Raw genomic sequence first — 23,815 nt, 5'->3', positions numbered from 1 at the left:
GGCTGGGTCCAGCAAGAACCCTGCTCTACTTTTGATGATCATGGCTGACAGGGTTTAGCATATTTTTACTACTCATCCATCTTGACAGTATCCTGGGTAATCCGAACACTTGGATTCATTACTTTTTAATTTAGTGATCACATGTCCCTCTTTAGGGCATAGTCTACTTTGTATTTTATTGTGTATGAGAAAGTTGCCTGATAATTATGGGTGTCAGTTTTCCTTTCATATTTGGGAACGGAAGTGTTTCCAATTCACTTGAGAAACTCAAAATTTTGCTCTTATGGCAATACATTTATTATATAAACTCTAAAATATATCAGAAACATTTGGCCATTTGATGATTCACTTCTTCTGTTTTTTTTTTTTTTTTATAAGCACTCCCCCAGGGTAGGAAGGAAAAACATATTCAGTTTACTTTCCTCTTCCTGGGAGTCGCCCAGGAGAAAAACATATATAGTGGACACACACTGGTGTGTAAAGAAGGGAAAACTTCAGTATATATTTCTCAACCTGCACTCCGTACTTTCTGGGTGAACTTGGGTTTGTTTGCCTTCCCTTTATTACACATACACGCAGAGTTTGAGCTTGAGAAGAGTAAAGTAGAGGAAGATGAGACAGATATTCATTCAATTTATTTGAGTACATTCTGTCCACCTGTGTTCATCTTCCTATAAAAAAGCACCCATATGAAAACATTATAACTATTATATGAAAATAAATGCATATCTCATAAGCCTCCATTAGCATGAAGATATTCTGAGCTGAGTAGGATTCTTTACATTTTTTTTTTAGCCAGGGTTCTATACTGAATATTTTGGAACAGTGCCTGGAAAATTGCACAGAAACAAGTCTGCTACAATAATTTATAGAAAATTTGTATTTATATAAAATCCTAACTTCTTCCTCTAGGCTACAAGGCCCTCCATGAGCAAGAATCTTTCTCAGGGGCCTAGCTCTCTCTACCACTCCCTCTCCTGGCCTTCTCTTCAGGCACACTGGCTTTCTGTCTTTTCCAACTCACCAAGCTGGGTCCCACCTCAGGCTCTCTGCAATTATTGTCCCCTCGCCTGAACCACTTTGCCCCCAGACCTTCACATGGCCAGCCCTGTCCTAAGTGTATTATCACCTCCTCGGTCAGCCTTACTTACCCACTCTGTCTAAACAGTGCTGGGTAGACATATTAGGAGAGACAAATGTGGGTCATATATGCGATTGTAAATTCTTTAGTAGCCACATTAAAATTTTTTCAAGAGGTGAAATTAATTTTAATAATATATCTATTTAACCTATTATATCTGAAATATTGTCATTTCAATAGGCAATCAGTATAAAGATATTCATGAAACATTTTGCATTCTTTTTCTCATACTAACCTTTGAAAATTGAACACATCTCTTACAGGACATCTAAATTTGGACTAGCCACACTTAAATTGCTCAAGAGCCACATGTGACTAGTGACAGCACAGGCCTAAACTAACCCCCCACCTCCAGTCACTTGCTGTTAAATTGCCATGGTTTATCATGATAGTAATGCTTGATAGTGTTTGAAATGATACTTTGTTTGTTTATTTATTTGTATATTATCTCTCTGTCTCCATCCCCTATCTGCCTCTGTCTTGAAATGAGAAGTTTAAAAGACCAGGGGTTTCAATTTGTTTTGTCGTATCCCAAAGCTTAGTATACTGCCAATTTTCAGTAAATATTTGTTGAGAATTAAATGAATAAAAAAAAATCAATATGCTCTTAAGACAATAGACTTGTGTGTGGCTGTTGCTTTTGGAGTCTTCCCTATCAGGTAGGTAGAATAATAATAACTACCCATGTGCTGTGCCCCTCCCCCTTCTTCAACCATGTCCCATTGTAGCCGTGTTGCCTGTGTCCTACTGATTTTCTTAAATGGGTTGCCTCCTAAAGAGAAAGCACTTTCCAGTCTACCTTTAAAACTGCTTTCAAGTTAGCATGCAACTCACTCTAAGCAGGAGAAAAAAGGGCAGCATCTGGACTTTCTCTCCTTTCCCTTACTAACCATTACAGGATTATCTCAGATGGTGGTCAGGCTGTAACCTGCACTTATTATACTTTTAGCCAATGGGGGAAAAAACAGGATCTGTGATTCGTTGAAGGCTTTGGAAACTGCCTAGGTGGCCCAGTCTTGCCTGCCACTGAGGCTCTGTATGATTGCGGTCAAGGTTCCAGATTTGCCTGTGCTCGTTTCCTCCTCCATCTGCAAAAGGAAAATAAAAAGCATTGCTTATTTCCAGTATTAGACTATCAGGAAAATAGCCACAGAGTCCCTTATGCCCAGTAATGAGAAGCATTGTTGCTGACATACAAAGCAAAGGGCATTGACTCAGTACCTAAGATTCTGTTCAGGTACCACCATAGAAACTGTCGGAGTCTTGGAGGGTAGGTGAGTAGGACAGGGAAATGGTAAAATGTAGCAGGGTTTGAAAAGAATTCTTACCCTTTCTACAGTTAGAGAGGTTTGTGGAAAGAGAAAAGTCTCTACTAGCTTGTTTGGCATTTAATTAGATTAGCATACAACTACTCCTAGGTGAAACAGGATGAAAATTGGCCCCATTTGGCCCAGTCCTCCCTGCCTTCTCTCTTCTCGTCCTGGGTATCTTTGAAACTGTACTCTATAATAAACCTAGCTCTGGCTTACCTGCAAAACCTAAAAGAGGGGTTATCAAACTTGAGAAAGTTGAGTTTTCTATGCAGAATATGTTTATTTTTTTTTAAAAAAATTAGTAGGCACCTACACCTACTATGTACAAAAAAATTTGAAATTCAAACACAAGTAAATAAGACCCTTGGAGGGGTTGCATTTGAGCAGATGACACACTCATTAAACAACAATTTAAGTGATTAATTATTTAATTACATAGTAATGAATGCTATGAAGGAGAAAAACCAGGTGGTGTGAGATTTAGTGGAGTCCTCTTTAATCTTCCCTGCAAAGGTGTCCTTTCAGATAAATTTTCAAGGAGGGTTAGGGTTTAGTGGGTGAAGGAGGTTGGAGAGCTTTTTAGGCAGGGAGAGCAGCACGGTTGTCAAATGTACTGAGGCAGAAGGAACCTGGCAGAGTTAAGAGAATGAGCAATGGCCAGCGTGGCTAAGGCAGCACCCCAGCGGGCTCCCCCATGAGAGGCCAAGGAGGGCATCAAGACCCAGTGTTCAGAGTCTCTGCCATTCTCCTCAACAGAGCCTACTGTTACTGAGTTGAGTGCTCTTCTCTATGAATTTACCTTATACTTACATAGTTAGTGCCTAGCTGATCTGTGAAGTCATCAAATGCTGTGGCTTTCCCATGTGCCATTAGCAGTAGACTTATGCCTCTATTCCGCCCAGAAGATTCCTCTTCTGAATCACCTGCTGCAATTACAGGCAAGAAGCACCAGGGGGCGGATGGTATTCTCCTGCCTTTGCTTTGGTAGACCACAAATTGGTGAAAATGTATGGACATTAATTTTGACTTCAAATGTTGACTGGGGATTTAGCAAATAGGGCTACTACCAGAGTCTGAGGCCACTGTTCCCAATCTCAACAGAGCATCACAAAAACAAAAGAACAAAACTCGTAGTGAGTTTATCTGGGATAATGTAATTCAATGTGAATTAAACCAGAAAGCATAATTAATGTGTCTTAATAAAGTTGTGGCAATCACATAATCATGATTTCTTTTAATGCTATTTGAGAGGACTTTTCAAAACCTAGTACTAGGCAGCAAGAAAGAATAATTTTTCAGCTCTTTCAAGACTGATCTATACTGGAATAAAGGTTGGAGGAGACCCTAAGAGAAATGTAGAAGGCCTTTACATATGCAATTTGATAGGCCAATGCAATTTGAGAGTTGATATGCTATTAGTATAAAGATCATACAACTTTCACTTGAATGAAGTTAGATGCAGTCTCCCCAGGTTTATGCTAAACTTCTGGCAGCTATGTTTCTAACACATGATATATAATGATACCTTCGGGGAAGACAAAACAAAAAAAATAGACAAAGCTACTCATTACTACAAATTGGTCTGGGTAGTGTTAACCTCACACTGATCATATCTTACTGGTTGCTGTAGATGGAAGTCTACTGCCAGCTATGAGTCAAACCAAATAAATAGCAGATGTTACCAATGGCAATCTGCTGATATTTAAAAATGGAGCAAGTGAATCAGCAAACTATTTAGGAAGGTAAGGCTGTGCCAACCATTCTGTAGTCAAAAGCCTTGTGTGGACAACGCGGCCTATGTGTCATCAAGGCCCCTCGGCATGATCGTGGGGAAAAAATGGGAGCATAAGTGTAACCATGAACATAGACTGTTTATAAATACCATATTATGCAGATATAAAACATAATCTCAAAATAGTATTTAGAGCTAATCACTAGGGCATGACTCCCTGTTACTATCATCATTGTCAGTCATCAATTAAAAGCAAATGGTACTGTTTAAGGGAGGCATGATCTTTTCCTTCTGGAAGCACATTAATATAGAACACTAATATGCATGGATGTAAGAAACATACAAGAAGTAAATATACAGGGAGCTAATCCAGAAAAGCTTAACACAGGTGCAATTAAAATAACAAAGGGTGGTCTGAGTATGGAAAGTGTGCCAGGCATGGTGCCAGGCACTTCATAAACATTACTGTATGTATACTTCAAAGCAGCCCTGTAGAGTTGGGTCTACTATTATCCCCATCTTACAACTTGGGAGAGTCAGGTAGTTTGCACAGCAAATAGCAGGGCTTGATGTGAAAACACATCTGTCTGACTCTATAGTGGATCTGTGCTGACATTGATCACCCAGGACTATCCTTTTCCCCGTTAGCAGCTCTATTGCATTTGGGGAATTAGCTTCTCCTTGGTGTGGGTAGTATTGGTCGGGCAAAGAATGCAGATATCTGTTCTTCCTCAGGGATGGCAAAGAGGTTCCAGTGGTAGCCTTTGGCCAGATGCTTTCAAATAGTAGCATATCTAGGAAACCATGAAACCAGTCCTTGAACCTGGCCTGTCTGAGCCCAAAGCTTCATATATTCCTATAGGTACATCTGCTCCAGTGCCCTATGGAAAAGCAGGGTTCCTCCTCACCAGAGCCCTTCAAGTTGGGCGGCATTGTCAACAAGTCATGGATGAGAAAATGAAGACTAAGAGAAATTAAGTGTCTTGCCACAGTTCACATCGATAATCACTGAGTCAGTTTGTTATGAGAAGTCCCTGTCACTCTGAAGCCGCCACTGCACTGAGTTGCCTCCCTGGGAGTTTGTATGGCCTGTAGATTAAGTAAAAGCGTAGTCACAGCATGTTTATGAAATGGTTATGATTCTCCAGTGCATTGCATGCTTCCAAGAATGCAAAGCACTTTTACCAACCACCTGGGTTTATTTTTAAGCCAAGCGAGCTCACCAGCAAGTAAATGTGTAATAAATACATGCTGAATCATTGGAGACACGCTATTAAAATATGACTCCTCATCGAATGATATTTGGCAAAACACAGAATTCTGGAGTAGAAAGGGAACTTACAGGTGACTTAGTCACCCCCCCCCCATTTTTAGAATCTCAGTGGGGAATCTAAGGGACAAATACAGTGGAAGACTTTCTCCAAGGCTCAGAGTTTCTGAGTCACAAACTAGGAACTAGGGTGCCAGTCTCTAGATTCTCAGGGGATTGCTCCTTTCACAGAAATACATTTTCTTCCCTGGGTACTATTTGAACAGAAAGTACAGGCTAGCTTAAGAGAACATCAGTAGACTGATTAGATAATCAAGTTTCCTCAGGTTTTAGTTCCTTAAAAACCATTCCTATGCAAGGGCATCTGCCTGCTGAACATAGTCTACTTATGTGAAATCAGATGCATTTTAGGTTTGCTTAATTTGGAGCATGAATGCTAGATGGTGAAATAAAAAATTTTAGCAGACAAGGAGATAGTGTGATGGGTGGGTGCAGAAGAAATGCAGGCTGCCCACTCACTCCACCTCTCAACTTTCTCTAAAACTGCAAGGTATTCCCCTCATGTTCAACTCACTAAGTGATTGCCCCCTCTTTCTCTCTCCTCCTGCTAAATAATCTTGAGATTTTGATTGACAGCTTGCTTCAGTCTTCCCACACAGTGTGTGCAGCTCTCACCTCTATCCCTAAAATGCACTTACTCAGCCCTTGTGTTCAATATATCTTATTTTTCATTGCTCACTCATGTTGAGATAGTTTTGTCAGTTCCCAAAGGACTGTGCCTTTGTTATCTTCCTTGCCTAGCATCTAGCATGGATACAATTAAAAGCTGGGGATGAAGGGAAAGTAGCAGGACAGGGGCCCATAAGACAGTCTAAGCTTCAATATTTAGTCTTTTCATTTTTAAAAAAGTGCAATACTGTTAAATAGATCAGTTGACATAGAAGGAATGCATGTCATTTTCTTTCTAACATTCCCTCTAAATTGGGAGGCCCATGGACAGGAGACCCATGAAGTGCATCCTGTCACCCACTGCAGGATGGATGGGAACTTGGACTGACCAGGTATAGGCTCTGTGTGCTCTTTGGACCCGTGACACGCATTCAGCAGTTGGATGGGGAATTCCCTGGATGAGAACCAATGGTTATTTTTTTGCTGACGCTGTCAGCAACATGGATTATGGCAAGTGCCTATCTTTGAATTCTTCTCCTTCCTTGACCATTTTTAAATTAATGTGTAATCCTTTGGCTATTCTGGCTCTTCCTTGACCCCTTTCCTCAACCACTACACAGGAGATATTGGCAGTAAGATGGCATTGGCATGCTACCTATATAGAATTGCCTATGGCTTTTAAGCCCAGACTAAGAGAAGCTTAGAATAGGAATTTTTGGATGATAACTTTTGTTCTGATGCTTCCCAAAGGCACTCACTAAAGACTAGAGACAGATGGTTTGCAACTTAGCACCAGGAGCAAAAGTTGTCTGGTTTTATGTTATGACCTTTGAATTCTGAACTGGCTGTTGTAAATGATTTGTTCTAAGGGGTCTCCAGATGACCATGGAGAGGACTCACCTTCAAAGAAAAAGGCCTGGAGGAGCAGCTTCATGTTCCCAAGCTCTGCAGTGGGGGAGGGAGACATGCTTGTCAAGCCAGTGGACAATCTTACTAGCTTTGCATCCAGTTGTTTTCTTTCCGAATGCCAGAGGCGAAGGACCTGAGAGATGGGATTAACATGTTAAGGAACTTGTCCAAGTTCATATGGCCAGTAAGTAGCAGAGTTGGAGATGAATGTCACATTCCAACTGTACTCATGACTCCACTTCCATTCCACTTATTTAAAAAATAAATGTAAATTAGCTAACTCTATTCTCAGCATAAAAATACCTATCCTTTCATGGGAGTAGGTCTTATCTCCTCAATTAGATTATTGGCCCTTTAGCAGGTTGTAAGTCTAATATTGTATTCTCATCCTTGCAAATAGTAAGTACTCCGTGAATAAATACTAATGTTACAGTAAGTGGCTTCAAGAATATGTTCTCAGTCCTGGCCACCTTACAACTTTTTTCTTAATTTTTACTTTACAATTACCAAGCCAGTACCTGCTTATTGTAAAAAGATGTTGTATATGGGTTAATTGTCTCTCCGTCTCAGCCCCATTCCATCTATCCAAAATAATCAATGTTGTTAGGTAGGTAGTCTTCCACACCTATTTTTATGCTCATACAAGCACATTCAAACATATGGGCAGATATACAGGATTCCTCTTATTTTTATAATGACTTTTTAAAAATTTATCTTTATTGTTGAATATATTATGGTTGTCCCCTATTTTCCCCATTGACCCTTTCCACGTGCCCGCCTCTCCAGGCCTTCACCACACTATTATCTGTGTCTGTGGGTTATGCATATATGCATATAAGTTCCCTACTTTATCTCTCCCCATCTACCCCCCACATATTTTTAAAGCAAAAATAGCATTATCCTCTATACATTACTCTGCAACCTTGTTTTTTCATATACATGTATGCCATAGATGTCTTCCCAAATCAGTTAATATAAAGCTTACACATTCACTCTAAAAAGCTGAATAATAGTCCCTCTAATGAGTGTATTATAATTTACTTGACCATTTTTATATTAATGTATACTCAGATTCCCACTGTTTTCTAAATAGCTTCCTATTTGATCAACACGCTGTATGGCTTCTTGTATATCTACTTCTGCTTTATAACTAAGAACAGACCATGTCTAAAATGATATTTACTCCTTGGGAAAGTGCCTCCAACACAGGGGAAAGTGTGCTCTAAAGGCATTATTTATCCTGAAGCCATAATATATGTCTTCATTTGTTAAATAAATCATAATATAGTGGAGTACTATGCTGTCATTAAACATGATGTAAAAGAACATTGAATGACATGAAGAGTATGATCTCATTTTAGTTAAAGGAAATATATAGCTTTCTATTTGTACATGCATAGAACCAGAGGAGACACCCTGAAATTTTAATAATGTCTCTACGTGAAGTGATTATGAGTAAATTTTTAAAAATTTTCTTCTCTTTGCTTATTTTTCCTCTCAAAAAGTTTCTAAAAGAGTAACAAGATTGGAAGGATTGTTTTTATGAATATTACATCTTAAATTATAGCAGTTGTTTTCTTTGAGCTAAAACTCTACAACATAATGCTTTAAAAGGAAGATGGGGAGGGTGAGAAATGCTCCCCAAACCAAAGAACTAACAAGACTCATTACCAAAGGACCTGGAAAAATAGGCCAGGATTATTTTCCCTCCTTGAAAGTGTTGAGAACTGTGATTTACCTGGCTATTATGCTGACAAGTTCTAGTTGCAGAAAAATAGGTGTAATTATAACACTTCTTGACAGTTGCAAAGTGGTTTTCCTCACAACACTGACAAGTTTTGTGTAGAACTATCTTATTTTGCTTTGAGCTCTCCCACTGGTAACATGGAGCAGCTGTACCTTGCATGAGCTTTCAGATCAGGGACAGGCAGCATGGGAACAAATTTTGCAGCAATTGGAGATTAACCACCTCTCAAACTGGGTACACTTTACTTTAAGTGGCTTTCCTGGGACCAGCCACCGGTTTGCTGTTTTGCTTCATGCTTCATAGTCTTCACTGCTTGTAAAAGTAGCTAAACCTTTAGTTGTTCCTTCTAGTTCCTGATCATCACCAGCTGTGAAGCATTATATTCTGGAACTTCAGGTTGGGCGTGAAGCGTCAGAGTAGCCCCAAGTGCTGACACTTCATTGGAAATCACAGGAAAGCAGTTAGAAAATGACTGGGTTCTTGCAGCTCTTGTGGGAGGCTTTGTGCAGTTGGTGGCTTGGGAAAAATCCATGTCTCTAGCACAATCCTGGCACAGGGAAGGTTCCCAGTAAAAATTTGTTAAGTGAACAAATTTATAATGTAGATGTCCAGATACAGGACCACACCCTGAAGTCACAATTTCTCTCTAGCACCCCTCTCTCATTTGCTTCATGCAAATTAACTAAAATGTAACCATCTCTTCAGTTAATTCTTATATAGTTCTGCTGAAAACAGGTCTTGTGTTTTTCTTGACCTTTCGAAAAATACCTACAAATTTTGTGTCCAGGTTTCATTTCTTTAATTCTATGAACGAAACAAAAACGAATACACTAAAGTCAGTACAGCATATATGCAGTTAAACATTCCGCTAGCAATATTTCTTGTACTTCAAAAAGGAGTACACACACACACACACACACACACACACACACACACACGGCATTGACTGGCACCTATACATAAATATCAAACCTCTGGAGTATGTAATAACCTGTCATTTTATTGGGAGATTTTTATAATGTCTGAATTCACTAAACTCACTCTTTGTTCTCCTCTTCTACTTTCTCACTATTTTAAAGCAACTAATAAATAGAACTATACCTAGAGAAGGTAGTAAAAGAGGGCAAGTAGAAAGGACCTTATTATTAAACATTTATTGTGTAACAGGCATTTCTCCAGACATTTTAAATATAATATTTCTTCTAATCCTCACAACCTTCTCGACAAGTAGATATGAGCATAATTTTATGCATCAGGAGGCATATTTCGAGCGGGAAGAAACTTGCACACACTCGAACAACTAAAAAATGACTGAGTTCATCCAGTCAGCATGGCTCAGTGGTTGAGCATCCACCTATGAACCAGGAGTCATGGTTTCATTCCCGAGTTGCAGGCTTGATCCCCAATAGGGGATGTGCAAGAGGCAGCTGATCAATGATTCTCTCTCATCATTGATGTTTCTCTCTATATATCCCTCTCCCTTCCTTTCTGAAATCAATTAAAAAAAAAAAAGACTAAGTTGGACCAGGACCCAAGTCTTTGGGTTTTAAAAGCTTAAGACAACAGTGTAGAAATAGTCCCATCCTCTAGCAGTTCTCTTCAGATCATTGTTACTTGGGTAATAGTCATTTAACTCGTGGTGTCGTTCCTTCACCTACCCCTGTTTGACTCTAATGTCTAATTTTCAGCAAGTGACTCCGGAAGCTTGAGCAATAAAAGGACTGTGATGTCGCAGCCTGCACTGGCTGACTCAACACTCGTCTGGGACAGTGTCCTTATTTAGTCCCCTTCCTCTTCTCAGTTTCAGGTCCCAGCCTGTGTCTGTGCCCTTTGCACAGGGAACAGGTGGCCTTCCACGCTGCCACAGGATGACAGTCCACACACAATGTTTGTGGTGATCCGTCTCACGATGTACAGTACATTTTTTATTGCACCAGAGATCAGCGGGGACTTGAGTTTTGAACAAGGTGAAAGATCTCTCTGACAAGAGCTGGGCTCAATCTTGACACTTCTTTCAGCCTGGTTGTTTTTTTATTTGTGTTCCTAACAAATGTTCTAGATTTAAATAACTTGTTTATTTTTCAGTTAAACTTTACAATACTTAACATTGTTCCTATGGCACAAAAAGTAATTTTGATGAGGCAATGATAACAGAAGTACATTGGGCTATTCATGTTTGCAAATGATTTATGAATGTTAATTTGCCTATTTACCCTGGAAGCTAAGAAGGTGACACTTACTGATATATGTATTTAGAGTCTGTGAAAAATACATATAGTCTTTCTGATATTTATGTTCATGGTTTTCAGGGTTCATGGACTCAAAAAGGGGAAATGGGATCCCTTTGCAGTGGTTCTCAACCTGTGGGTCACGATCCCTTTAAATACATCCTGCATATCAGATATTTACATTACAATTCATAACAGTAGCAAAATTACAGTTATGAAGTAGCAATGAAAATAATTTTATGGTTGGGGGTCACCACAACATGAGAAACTGTATTAAAGGGTCGCGGCATTAGGAAGGTTGAGAACCACTGCATGGTTCATCATTAACATCATCTTCATCCAGTTAGTCAAACAGTCTACCTCAGAGGCATGGATGATGTAATCATATTTTTCCCTATTATGTCTATATATATATGTTACAAAATTGATATTATGCTGTATATCTCACATTATTTACTCACATATTTCATAACTATTTCCCCCAAGTCAATAAATATTTTCCCAGCATGGGTACTATTCCTTTTTAGGATGTGACAAAACTTATTTAACTGATCCCCTATTGTTAGAAATTCTATTTGTTTCCAATTTGTCTTTGCTATGAAACATGTTTAAAATTATCTTTGTGTGTGGGTATCTGTACATAGCCATTCTTTTTTTTTAAATATATTTTATTGATTTTTTTTACAGAGAGGAAGGGAGAGAGATAGAGAGTTAGAAACATCAATGAGAGAGAAACATCAATGAGAGAGAAACATTGATCAGCTGCCTCCTGCATACCCCCTACTGGGGATGTGCCCACAACCAAGGAACATGCCCTTGACTGGAATTGAACCTGGGACCCTTGAGTCTGCAGGCTGACGCTCTATCCACTGAGGCAAACCAGCCAGGGCTACATAGCCATTCTTATAAATTTTTACACATATGAAATTGCTGAATAAATGGTACAAGCTTTGAGAGATTTTGATACATTCTGAAAAAGTGTGATTACGCAAGCTTTTATGTCCTCCACCAGTTTCACTTCCCTCTGTTTCTTTGCCATTTCTGTGGTGACCTTATCCCCCAGCACATGATTAGGGCTCTTTTAGAAGCTGGGACATGTTCATCTTCATTCTGCTGAACGCCTACTTCTGTAACTTCCTCAAAATAAGCATTTGTGGAGTCAGAATGACTATGTGCCTTTTATTTGGCACACTAAATATCTGTATTGAAAGTTAGATGATCCCGCATGTGTCAAATTAATTAATTATAGCTCTTCGTGAAGTCCAGTACCACATTGCATAATTCTATCACATAATGTTGGACTTTCCTTCAGATAAAATAGATCAAACACACCATATAGAATTATATTTTGCATACATACTCAGGATTCATCAGTAATAATTTTAGACTCATTTCTTCACCTGAAAATACAGTGATCTTATATCCATCTACCAACTGGATGCATGTGAATCTAAATACAATACCAATTCATTTCTTTGTTCTGTCTCTTCTTTATTTCTGGCCGGTTTAAAGGACTGCAGATGATATTTATACTGGAAATATAGTTAGGCAAGTGTACCAGCCACCAGGTTACTATAAACACATAGGTCTTTGGCTTCGTACTAATAAGTCCTCTCATTTGATGGGTACACAATGTCCTGAACAGCTATTATGATTAATTAACTTTTCCATGTTGATGTGGGAAATTTTATTAGCTCTCAGAAAACTAGCTCCAACTAGCTTGTAGTCTGATCACATACAGAGAACAAGTCAAGTGAAAATGGAAAAAGCCAAGCAACTAATCCTTTAAGAGGCAATAATGATTTTTTAAAGGCATCTCAATCTAGTTAATAAATTGTTCCCTCTCTTCCTGAAAGGAATATTATTCTATATGGGGATTGTAAATATACACTTGAATTCTAACTTATACTATGTTTGCCACCATCTATTCATGTGTTGCAATCTCTGTACATAACCCTGCTTTGAGCTTTTTATGGAGGTCTGGCTTGGGAGTCTTTCACTCTTAGCCATACCCTTGTGTTAGAGCAGAACCTAACGACACAGGAACTGTTTTTTCACTCGTTAAAAACCTTGATGCCTAGGCAATGGTGCTTGATGCTAGTGGACTGTGTTAAAATTTCATAATGATAAACACTTCAGTTTTTCAAGCACCTACTATGTGCTAGTACTTTACATTTGCTGCTTAAGTCTCATGGTAGTCCTGCAAGCTATTTGACAGGGCTAAAGTGGCTAAGACTCTTACTCACAATCAAACAGATAGTCAGTGGCAGTGGGATATTCAAACCCAGGTCCCTCTAACTCCAGAGTTATGTCCTTTCCACTACAGGACAGTTCTGAATCTTTTCATGCATCTGTTTATGCGATTGGTATGCAAACTGCAGTGGAAGAAACCTCAGGTAAAGAAGGGCATGCTGAGCTAATCTCCCACAGCCATCTCCCATTCTGCTTCTGGAGACATGTCCTGGCCAGAAAATGTCAGCCTTTGGTAACACAACTGACTCTCCCCTTCTCAAACCAACTCTGAGGAAGGAGCAGAGTGTAAATGTGGAGAAATGTTGCTTTCCATTCTATACAGGTAGCCTTTTCAGTATTCCTGAGACATAATGTATAGAAAACTGAGAAACTACAGGGGAATTAAAAACACTCGTAATGCTCGCATGCATGTGCCCTGTCAGCACACATGGAAAACACATTTGTCTTGTGTGGCACAGTTAATGGTAATAAGAACAATGAATAAAAATGGTCTATTTAGATTCAGGCACTCTAAAATCTACCCGTGGTTTGTTAAGAATGTTGGAAATGGTGATGTGGCATTGTATGTTGAACAATGGCAAAAACACATGGGCATTCAGAAGAATATTTCTTCAGCCACTGACTTTCTTAAAAATTCTGGGCAGATTGCTCATTTTTATATATTTTTAAATAGTTTGATGAAACTTGCTAAGATGATTTTTAAGTTAAATATTGAATATCAGCCACAAGTTCTCTGTAACTCCTGGTGCTCAGTTACATTTCCCTAACTAGAGATACTTCAGACATAGTCTCTCTTAAGGGAGTCAGGATGGCTAAAATAATCCAACTTTCCTTAAGATAATCGTTTCATTCTGTGCTACTTACAGGGCTTTCATTTTCAGGCAAAGCCCCTTTGAGATAGGCCAAATTATTGCACCCAATAGTCAGAGGAGAAAACTGAGCCCCAAAGGAGATTAATTAACTTGCCCAATAACATGGTAGGAAAATAGTGGAGTCAGGACTTGAACCCTGGTAGTTTGGTGCCAGCCTCTGGGGACTTAAAATGCCAGACTATACAATTCAGAGACAGCCAGGCTGCTAGTTGGGAAGTTAATTTTTCAATGAATGCTACACTGTGTTCAAAGTTACAGAAAGGACTCCAACCAGGGCTTTATAAGATCATCATAACCTTCAGTCACATGCTGGTAGCAAAATAGACCAGAGGGGGAAAAAAGGAAGGAAACTGCTTAGGATTCAGGCCTGAGGACCTGTGGAACTCTTAAGCACCTATGGGAATTGAGAGGCACACATAGGGCATCATTTCCTGAGAAGAGCCAAGGGATAAGATGAAAAAAAAAAAATCTCTGGATGGAAAATTACTTTAGGCTTCATGAAAGGTTCGCATTGTTAGAAAGGATGACTGTTGTTTACCGTTCTGTCTTTTGAGTTCATGCCTCGGGTTTTCAATGATCCTTGACTTTGGCTTCTGACATATGCAGAACCAAGCAGTCACTGCTTCTTACCCCCAGCATAGATCTTTCCCACATGCTGTGCTACCACATGTACTAGCAGACACACCCACATGGAGTTCCAGCACTTTTCCCTTTAGAAGCAAGTAAGATTTCACAATTCCTTGGCCTTGCTTAGTCCATCCTTGGGTGAGGCTGTGTGTTTCTCAAAGCAAAATGGCTTCTACCTTTGAGAAGTTCATCTGAAATAGGCTCGGCCACTTCATTTGTAGGCTAACCACAAAGGCATAATTAGATGAAGTCTACCTGCCAGTCACCCTGAGATACTTATGATATGTGCTTTCTCCAGGTCTGCCCATTTCCATTGTCTGGATCAGAGGGAAAGTAAAAGGAAAAGAGGTTGGTTATGTGGTGGGGTATTGCTGAGAGGTGATTCAGCATGGGTGTATTTTAGCGCTGGGTAGCACACATAAAGTATTTGCAAAAAGAGAAAAAAAGGACAAAAACAGTAGGATGCTATGCTAGGAATAAGGTATAATCAACCCTTCCTATTTTGCTACTGCTTCTGACTATATTTAGGCTAATTTAAGGATTTTCTGGGTTATGTTTTGTGGTTGCTTTAATTCCGTTTTAATTTGAGATTTATTTGTTTCCGACTGTGGTTATTTTGTTTTATTGTTTATTTCATAGGTTAGAAGAACCATCATGATATAGAAGATCTTTTAGAATAAGGGTTGTGTGTTAAAAAACAAGATAAAACTGAGAATCAGTGATATAGATCTTGGTTTTGAGTCATGTACCTTTTCCATTTGCAAAAGGTTTTGGGCCATATTAGTGATACCCAAGTATGGCTGCCCATCACATTCACCTGATGTGTGTTTTAAAATGAGATGCCTCAATGGGAGAGAAAGGGGGACATATGTAATACTTTCAACAATAACAATTTAAAAATAAAATGAGATGCATTCTATAAAGCATAGTAGAACTTTTTGGGGAGATGAAATTGTTCTGTATCTTGATTATGATGGTAGTTATATGACTGTATATGTTTGTCAAAACCTGAGAACTGTACACTAAAAAGGGTGAATTTTACTGTATATAAATTATCTTAATTTAAAATTTTATACAAAATCATTTCAAACCATTTGAATATTACTATATTGAAAAAAAATGCTAGGGCTCTACCTGGAACCAACTATCTACTAAAGGGTATCTAGTCTCTTAGCCATCTCTGTACTTGTGATTCCAGTGTGAACCGACTCAAACACTCTAAGTTGTTGTGATCTCAGGTCCAGGTGTTCATGTCCATGAAGAATAACCTGAGTGACAGATAGTGTGAGTGACTACAGCTACAACGTGTCTGGACAGGCCACTTAAAGCACATGTCATACGTGGCTAGGTTCTGAGTATAATACTAAGTGAGGGCACTCTTTATGATCAATGAGAAGAAAATGTGGAAGCTGCCAAGAACTGATCACATATCAGAAACAAGTATAAAGACAGAAGATGTTGAACTATGACTGCCTATTAATAAAGGGCATTGCTTTTTTTCAGTATTAAAAAGAAACAATGCTGTAGATGAGTCTGACACCATTCACATGAAAGCATCCAGCAGAAACAGGCCACTGATTTGAACTGTGTGGACTTGATGAGGGTAGACAATGCATCCTCGGGGCCTACAGGTATTTTCAGGCCAGCATCGACCTCTGAGAGGATCCCACCCTCGCATTAAAACAGATATAGGAGACCCTCAGAATTAAAAATGTTTCCTGACAGCATTCAGAATACATTGGACTTCTAATAGGAAAATGGGATGTTGAAAATAGCTTTGTTTAAATTTCATGGAAGAATGTAATAGGTATGTTTTGGGTTTGTGTCTTAGGAACACCTTTCACCTTCTGAGGCTGAGGGTTTAGGTGACTGCATTCCTATAGTGAGGCCACCATCCCTGGCTTCAGTGATGGAACCCAGGCAGGCACCAAAGTCAGGTTGATTGGGAACACCACAATGGTTCTCTAGGGGGAAAAGAATGCAAGGTCACAGAGGAAGTGAGGTGCAGTTGTGCATGGGAAGCCAAAGCCAGGAGCAAGCTACAGTTAGAGGGAAGCAGTAACTACAGTAGTGACAGCAATAGCACCAACAATAATAAGTAATAGTAATAACAGAAGCTAACACTTATGAAATGCGTATGTGTGCCAAGCACTGGGCTAATCCCTTCCGGTAGCTCATATTGCTATCTTGATTATAGCACAAGGAAATCAAGTCTTGGGATGTTATCACTTTCCTAAGATCACATAGCTGTTAAATGACAGAGCTGGGAGGCAACCCAGGTAAAGCACTTCTCAATATAGTTTACAAAACCTCTACAAGTACTGTCTCATAGGAATCTGAGGAGAGATCTGCAGTGAGGAGAATGGAAGGGTTGTGAAAAACAAGCAGAGCCATAAGATGCAGTGGCACGGGGAGAAAGGGTAGAGAAGTGACCCCATTCCTGAGAACTCCTGGGTCCCAGCTCTAGTCTGCATGTGACCTTGCTGTGTTTAGGGGGAGTTCTATATCTTAAACAACCCTCCCTCACCTTCTCCCTGCCTTTATGAAGATCTAGTTTCACAGGATCTCTATTCCTTGAAATCAAAGAACATTAAACTAGAATGAAGAAATATGCAAAACAAGGGTGAGGCTGAGGGAACATTTCTCATATAGAGGTCAGGGCAGAGAGAATTATCCCAGCTCTCTCTGGTTGTGATGCTATTTTTTTCAGCCTTCTCAGGTTAAGGAAGCTGAGCACCTGCTGCAGTTTATTAAGGAAATGTCTTATAAAGGGAGAGTCCACAAGAGGATGCTAAGCTGCTGAGTATGCTTGGAATTACTCAGCAATACACTTAGCTACATCAGAGCTGTTGAATCCAGTTTCTTAAGATGTTCGCTTTACAGACCTTCGTCCCATTTCCTACAATGGAATTACCTGTCAATTTTTCAAAGGTTTTACCCATGATTAGGTCCCTCACCCCACTCATCACCTTTCTTTGATGCAAGGCACCATGTATCATTTCTCCTTAAGAATCAAAAGTTCAAATCCCAAACAATGTGCTGGAGCCTGAGATATTCCTCTTTGAGGAAGCGTCCTATTGTGGAAACAAAATGAACTGGCAGGCTTCCTCAGTCCCTTGGGTTTGCCAAGGAGGATCAGACCAAGGAATTATCCAAGAGCCCAGGTCCAGGCACAATCACTAGGAGAGAGCTTTTCATTTTGAAAGGCTCTGAGGGAGGTCAACAGGGCTTATGCAGAAGCGCCAGTGGGGAAGGATGCTCACTAAATGGCAAGCCGGCCCCTGTGCAAATTTCAGCGCTGTGGGCTCATGGGGTCAGTCTTTAGTTCTCAGTGTCTAGAGACAAGCCTCTGTTTTTTTCAATTACACTGAAACACACCAGCAGGGGAAAAATCCACTCTGGCTCACCTGTTTGTTTATTCTGCTCTCTTGTGACTTCCCAAAGGGCTATCTTAATACTCTATGACTTTAGCTATTTGGTCCCCTTTCCCTGTAATCTTACCTCAGTGTTCCTTCTGAATTGAGTCACTGGAGACTTCCTGTTCGAGGCTGAAAAATATTTAAGCAAGCAAGCAGCTCTCACCAGTTTAACAGGGCATCGGAGCTATTGCTAGGCAGGGCGTTTTAATACAAGAGCATCAGCCTGGGTTGACAGGTTGGCACAAAGGCACAGGTTACCTCACCTGTCCTCCTAGTTAATCTTGTTTTGTTAATGGCTGCAATTTCCCCGCTGTGGAGACTCGGTGTTCTTGGCACCTCGACAGTGCCCTGAGGCTTGACTCAGAGGTGTATAAGAACTTGAGAACTCATTTGTTGCCAGAAGGGACGGCAGGCACTCCCAGACCAGCAGTGATCCCAGGTTCGCAGGAATGTGCCACTAGTGGACCTTGAAAGACCTGTTCCAAGAAAGCAGCCTGGGACAAAAGGGCGGGACTTCAGGAGATGCTTTTGGTCCTTAGAACATACTTCACATTCTTTATGGAATCCTGGCCTTCCTTTCCTTTCCCAAGGGAAGTGTACGTTTTCACATCTTTGTGGTACCCGGATGTGGCATCCTAGCTAAAGCATGATGACATCCTTGTCCGTCTGAAAGAGCTGTCTCTGTAACAGGGATTTGCTTCTTAAAACACAGCACACCTAGTCTAAGTAGAGCATTAAGTGAGAGGGTTGGAGAGCTAGATTTAGGGCACCCCTCAATCATATGTGTAGAGCAGCCCCCCCCCCATTTCTCCAAAGGGCATTTATTAATTTGCCCGAAACCTGCGTGGGTAATCTATATCTTTGAAAGTGGTGGGCCTCATCTGGCAATGCCACAGTGCCTAGCAGCCTGGGGATTTGCCATTATCTCTTTGTAGAGTTGGTCTACCAAGCACAGAAAGAATATGTTATTATTATTCTTGGCTCCAGTTATGATCCACAAAGTACCTAGGAGAAAACTCACTTACTAATAGACTTTCATTTTCTGATTTAAGGGGGGGGGGGGGAATCAAGTTTGAAGCTTATTTTGAGTTATGTAGAAAAAGTTAGGTTATTTTTAAAACGTTTGAAAGGAGATTCTATTAGACCAAAAAAGAGGAGCTAATAAAGGCAGACTTGTTTTTTATTAACTAGCTGAAAGCTTTATTCCTTGAGAGGTGGGTTAGAATTCCAGTTCTGTCTCTTTCCAGCTCTGTCTGAGGTTGGGAGAGTAATGACTCAAGCTCAGAAAAGCCCCTTCACGGGATTGGTGAGCAGTCTACATGAGAACACATTAGTAAACTGGCCTGCCCAGCCTGACACACAGTAGGCCTAAACAGGACATTTGGATGCCTGTCTAGTTTTTTTGAGCTGGAAGTTTTTAGCATTCTTCCAAAGGAGGCAGTTCAGAATCAGTTTCTGGATTTCCTTTCCATAAGGGCCACTTCAAATCATAAGAGAATGAGAGAGGGTCAAAAAAGGACCTAGCAATCCTTCATAATTAAGAATACTTGAAATAAATTCAACATAATAAAACTTTATTTCACTTATTTTGCCCATTATGGGCTTTCTTATCAAAGCTACGTTAACAACATCAGGATAAAGGCACATACTCAAAGTCCTGGAATTCGTTGTGCCCCAAAACCTTTTTGATGATGGATTTTGTGGGAAGCCTGCCTGGATGACCGCGATCATGGGCTCATGAAGTCACTGAACAAGAATCATGGTCATTCTGGGCCACTCCCAAGTTGGGGGAGTTATTACTTCTGTCACATTGGGGGTAACAGCCATTTGATTAGAATACAAGCAATATACTCACAAATGTGGAAATATATACTTACATCAAAATATTTGGGTTTACCTACATTTTTTTAGTGTGTTTTTTAATAAAAGCAGGCTTCCTCTGTGTTCCCTGGGCTGCCTGTGCATGCTTTTAAAGTAGTATGATGTACTCAAGACTGTCACCCTTGTCTAATGTGTCTCCCTACTAGACTGAGCTGATCAAGAGCACTAAGTTGAACTCCCAATTACTTCTGTTATGAGATGTATGAGCTTGGCATTATTTATTCAGCACAGCCTCTGTTTCTTTCCTTCATCTACAAAACTGTGATAATAATAGTATTCATCCCTTGTTGTAGGGGTTTTGGTGAAGATTAAATGAGGGTAGAGAGCTTAGCATGGTGTTTCTCATATAAAAGGAGTTCTAACAATTATTATTGTTATTATTGTTGTGATGCCAGTGACTAGCATGGTTGTTGACTCACATGAGATGCAAAAAGTTTTAAAAATTGAATTATTATGCCTAAACCACAGTCCTGCTTATTCAGCTCTATGTTCATGCTGTGCTTTTACCTACAGGGCTAACTGTGGCTAGAGAATAACAACCGTGTTGACTGGCTTAACTTTAAATTCCTGACCATTAATCTCAAGTGGGCAATTAACGCTGCCCAGTTATCATACTGTATTTCTCTAATCCAGTCATCCTCTCACTCTCTAAGGTGAGTAGTTCATACTTTTCTGTCTAGCCTCGAACCTCCCCCATTCTCACTCTCAGCTAATAATCATGTGTCTATTTCAATGGGGGGGGGAAACAAAGATGTAATTAGAGGAGGTTGCTTCTTTCCTACTGGTCTAGCAGCTGTGTAGTCTATATTCTCTTCTGTAACATGGGTGAACTGTTGTGTCCTTGGCTGAAACCATCCCCTCCACTGAAGCATATAACCCCTCCCCTCTTGCCCACTCAAGCACATTGCTCCAGCATTCTCCTCTCCTTCTGCATCTATTTATACTGATCATTCCTCTTAGGGTTCAAATATTTTATTTTTTCTCCCACCATTAAAGACCTTATTTTGATCTTTTCTCATTCGGTCATACCCTCATTTCTTTCATTCCCTTTAGTGAGAAGCTCCCTGAAAGTTTATCATGTCAGCTCTCTCCAACTTCTCTCCTCCCATCTCTCTTGAACCCTTTCCAATCAGGTGGAACCCCTGCCACCCCACTATAGCTATTCTTGTTGTCACTGGTGCCTTATGCACTGCCAGTTCTGATGGTCATTTTTCATCTTATGTGACCTATCAGAAGCATTTGCAGAGTTCATCCTTCCAGGATGACACACATACCTGGTTTTTCATTTACCTCTAGTTGTTTCTCCTTTGCTGATTCTCAGACCTCTAACTGTTGGAGAACTTCCAGACTCAGACTATGTATTTCTTTTCTTCACTACCTACAGGACACCCTTTCATTCTTCTTACTCAGTGCTGAGAACCTTCTTACTCAATGTCAACTTAACCTGGTTGAGTGTTAGAAATGCCCCACCCCAGATTGTTTAATCAGAATCTGCCTTCTAGCTAAAGCCCTAGATGACCTATTTGCATATTCATATTTATGATCACCCTAAATGATCCTATCCAGTTTCATGGCTTTAAATGCCATTTATTTGCTGAGTTGATTCCCAAATTTATATTTCTAGCCAAGAATCTCCCATGAAATACAAACGCATTCATCCAACTACCTATCAACTTTTCCACATGGTTGATTTATAGTTAGTCCCATCTTAACCTGTCCATAACTGAGCTCCTGATATTTCCACTAAACCTGCTTCTCCAGTATTCTTTCCTCTCATCATTAATAGCAACTCCATTCTTCCATTGCTCGAGCCAAAACCCTTAGAGTCATTCTTGCCTCTTTCCCATATCTGGTCTGTCAACAATCAAGTCAGCTCTACATTTGCCATGTCATCAACATTTAATCTTTCATATCACTCTGTTATCTTGGACCACCTCTGCTTCTATTCTTTCTTCTAGTACAATCTGAAAATGACAGACATAATAAATTTTAGTATATGTGCTGCCGAAGCGAGCACAGACATAATAAATTTTGATAGATCATGACACTCCTCTGTTCAAAGCCTTCCAACATTTCCACTGTATTTAAGATAGGACCCACAAGACCCCACATGGCTTGTTTTCCACCCACCTCTGATTCTTTGGTTATTTCTCTCCTTTTTTAATGAACTCAAACCTCATTGACTTTCTTGTTGTTTCTGATACTCAGCAGGCATGTTCCTGCCTCAGGGCCTTTTTGTACTTTCTGTTCTCTCTGCCTGAATGCTCTTCCTCCAGATACCTGTGTGTCTCCCTCTACTTAAAAGTTACTTTCTTATGAGCCTTCCCTGATCTTTCTATCTAAAATCTAAGCCTTAGCCCTCTCCCTTCACGTCATACCCCCTTTCCCTTATTTATTAATTTATTTATTTATTAGCAAATCTAACATTCTCTCCTCTCTCTTTTTCTCTCTATTATCAGGGTTCTCCAGAGGAACGGATCCAATAGGAGATAGATGATAGATAGATAGATAGATAGATAGATAGATAGATAGATAGATGATAGATAGAGATTTATTATGAGGGATTGGCTCACAACAATGAGGCTGAGAAGTCTCTCAATCTGCCATCTGGAGGCTAGAGGCCCTGGAAAGCAGGTGATGTAGGTCCAGTCCAAGCAGAAGACATGAGAACCAAGGGAATCAGTGGTGTAAGTCCCAGTCTGGATCTGAAATTCCCTACAACCAGTAGCTACAATGTCTCAGAGCAGGAGAAGATGGATGACTAGGCTCAAGCAAAGAGAGAACAAATTTCCCCTTCCTCTGCCTTTTTGTTCCATTCAGGCCCTCAAGACTTGATGATGCCAATCTGCATTGATGAGGGTGATCCCCTTTACTCAGTCTACACATTCAAATGCTAATCTTTTCCAGAAACATCCAGACAGTACCAGAAATAATGTTTTACCAGCTATCCGGGCATCAATCAAAGATTTGAGGGGCTCCTTCTGCTATCAAGTGCTCTCTCTCTCTCTCTCTCTCTCTCTCTCCATATATATAGTGTTTTATATACACTTTAAGAGTTTTCTTGTTATATATATGTATTTGTGTGTGTGTATTTGAATATGTAACCATAAAAAAAGCAGACAACTATATCAGGCTACTTGTTTTAAATCCTCATTCTGCTGAATTCAAGGAGATAAATCTAAGATTCAGGGGTGCCCACTGCAAAGTATTGAGTAGTAGGTTGAGGTGGAATTCTCTGGAACACCAATGAGCAAAGGAAGTGATGAGAAAAACTGAGGAGAAAATGTGAGAACTCTAGAAGAACTGAAGGATTCTTGAGCCAAGAAAATAGAAATTTGCAGAAATAAGGAGTTCTCAACATGGTCAAATGCAGCAGAACACTCCAGGAGGCTAAGGACTGAAAGAGACCATTTCAGAAGGCACTGTGGGAGGGCTTTGGTGGTGCAGCTACATAGAACTTCAATGCACCTCAAATCCAAGTTCACAATTCTGAGGCCACCCTCCTCCTCTCTAATCATGCTCTTCCTCCTGCATTTTTATTTTATTTTTTTGGCATCTAGCCACAAGCTAGAAAGCTGAGAATAATTATATGCTCCTAGAACACCCACATCCACTCAATGTCATGCAGATTTCTATTCCTGATTATTTCTCAGATCACCCTCTTCTATCCATCTGTACTCCATAGCCATAATTCAAGCCCTTGTTAGCATTTGCCTGAACTATTGTATGGTCTCCTAACCTGTATCCTTGCCTC

General features: G+C 40.0%; 1 long non-coding RNA gene across 1 annotated transcript; it reads right to left on the bottom strand.

The window, feature by feature from the left end:
- Positions 1-262: 262 nt before the first annotated feature.
- LOC132236907 (uncharacterized) lies at positions 263-18,684 on the bottom strand. Its single transcript, XR_009453405.1, has 4 exons — positions 18,263-18,684; positions 8,773-9,585; positions 7,026-7,167; positions 263-2,229 (listed from the first exon to the last, which is right to left on the bottom strand). It is a non-coding gene; the product is annotated as an uncharacterized LOC132236907 (long non-coding RNA).
- Between the last annotated feature and the right edge of the window lie 5,131 nt (positions 18,685-23,815).

Source organism: Myotis daubentonii, chromosome 6 (genome assembly GCF_963259705.1).
Source record: "Myotis daubentonii chromosome 6, mMyoDau2.1, whole genome shotgun sequence".
In the NCBI taxonomy this organism is placed as follows: Eukaryota; Metazoa; Chordata; class Mammalia; order Chiroptera; family Vespertilionidae; genus Myotis; species Myotis daubentonii.
This window is presented reverse-complemented; position numbering and strand designations above follow the sequence as displayed.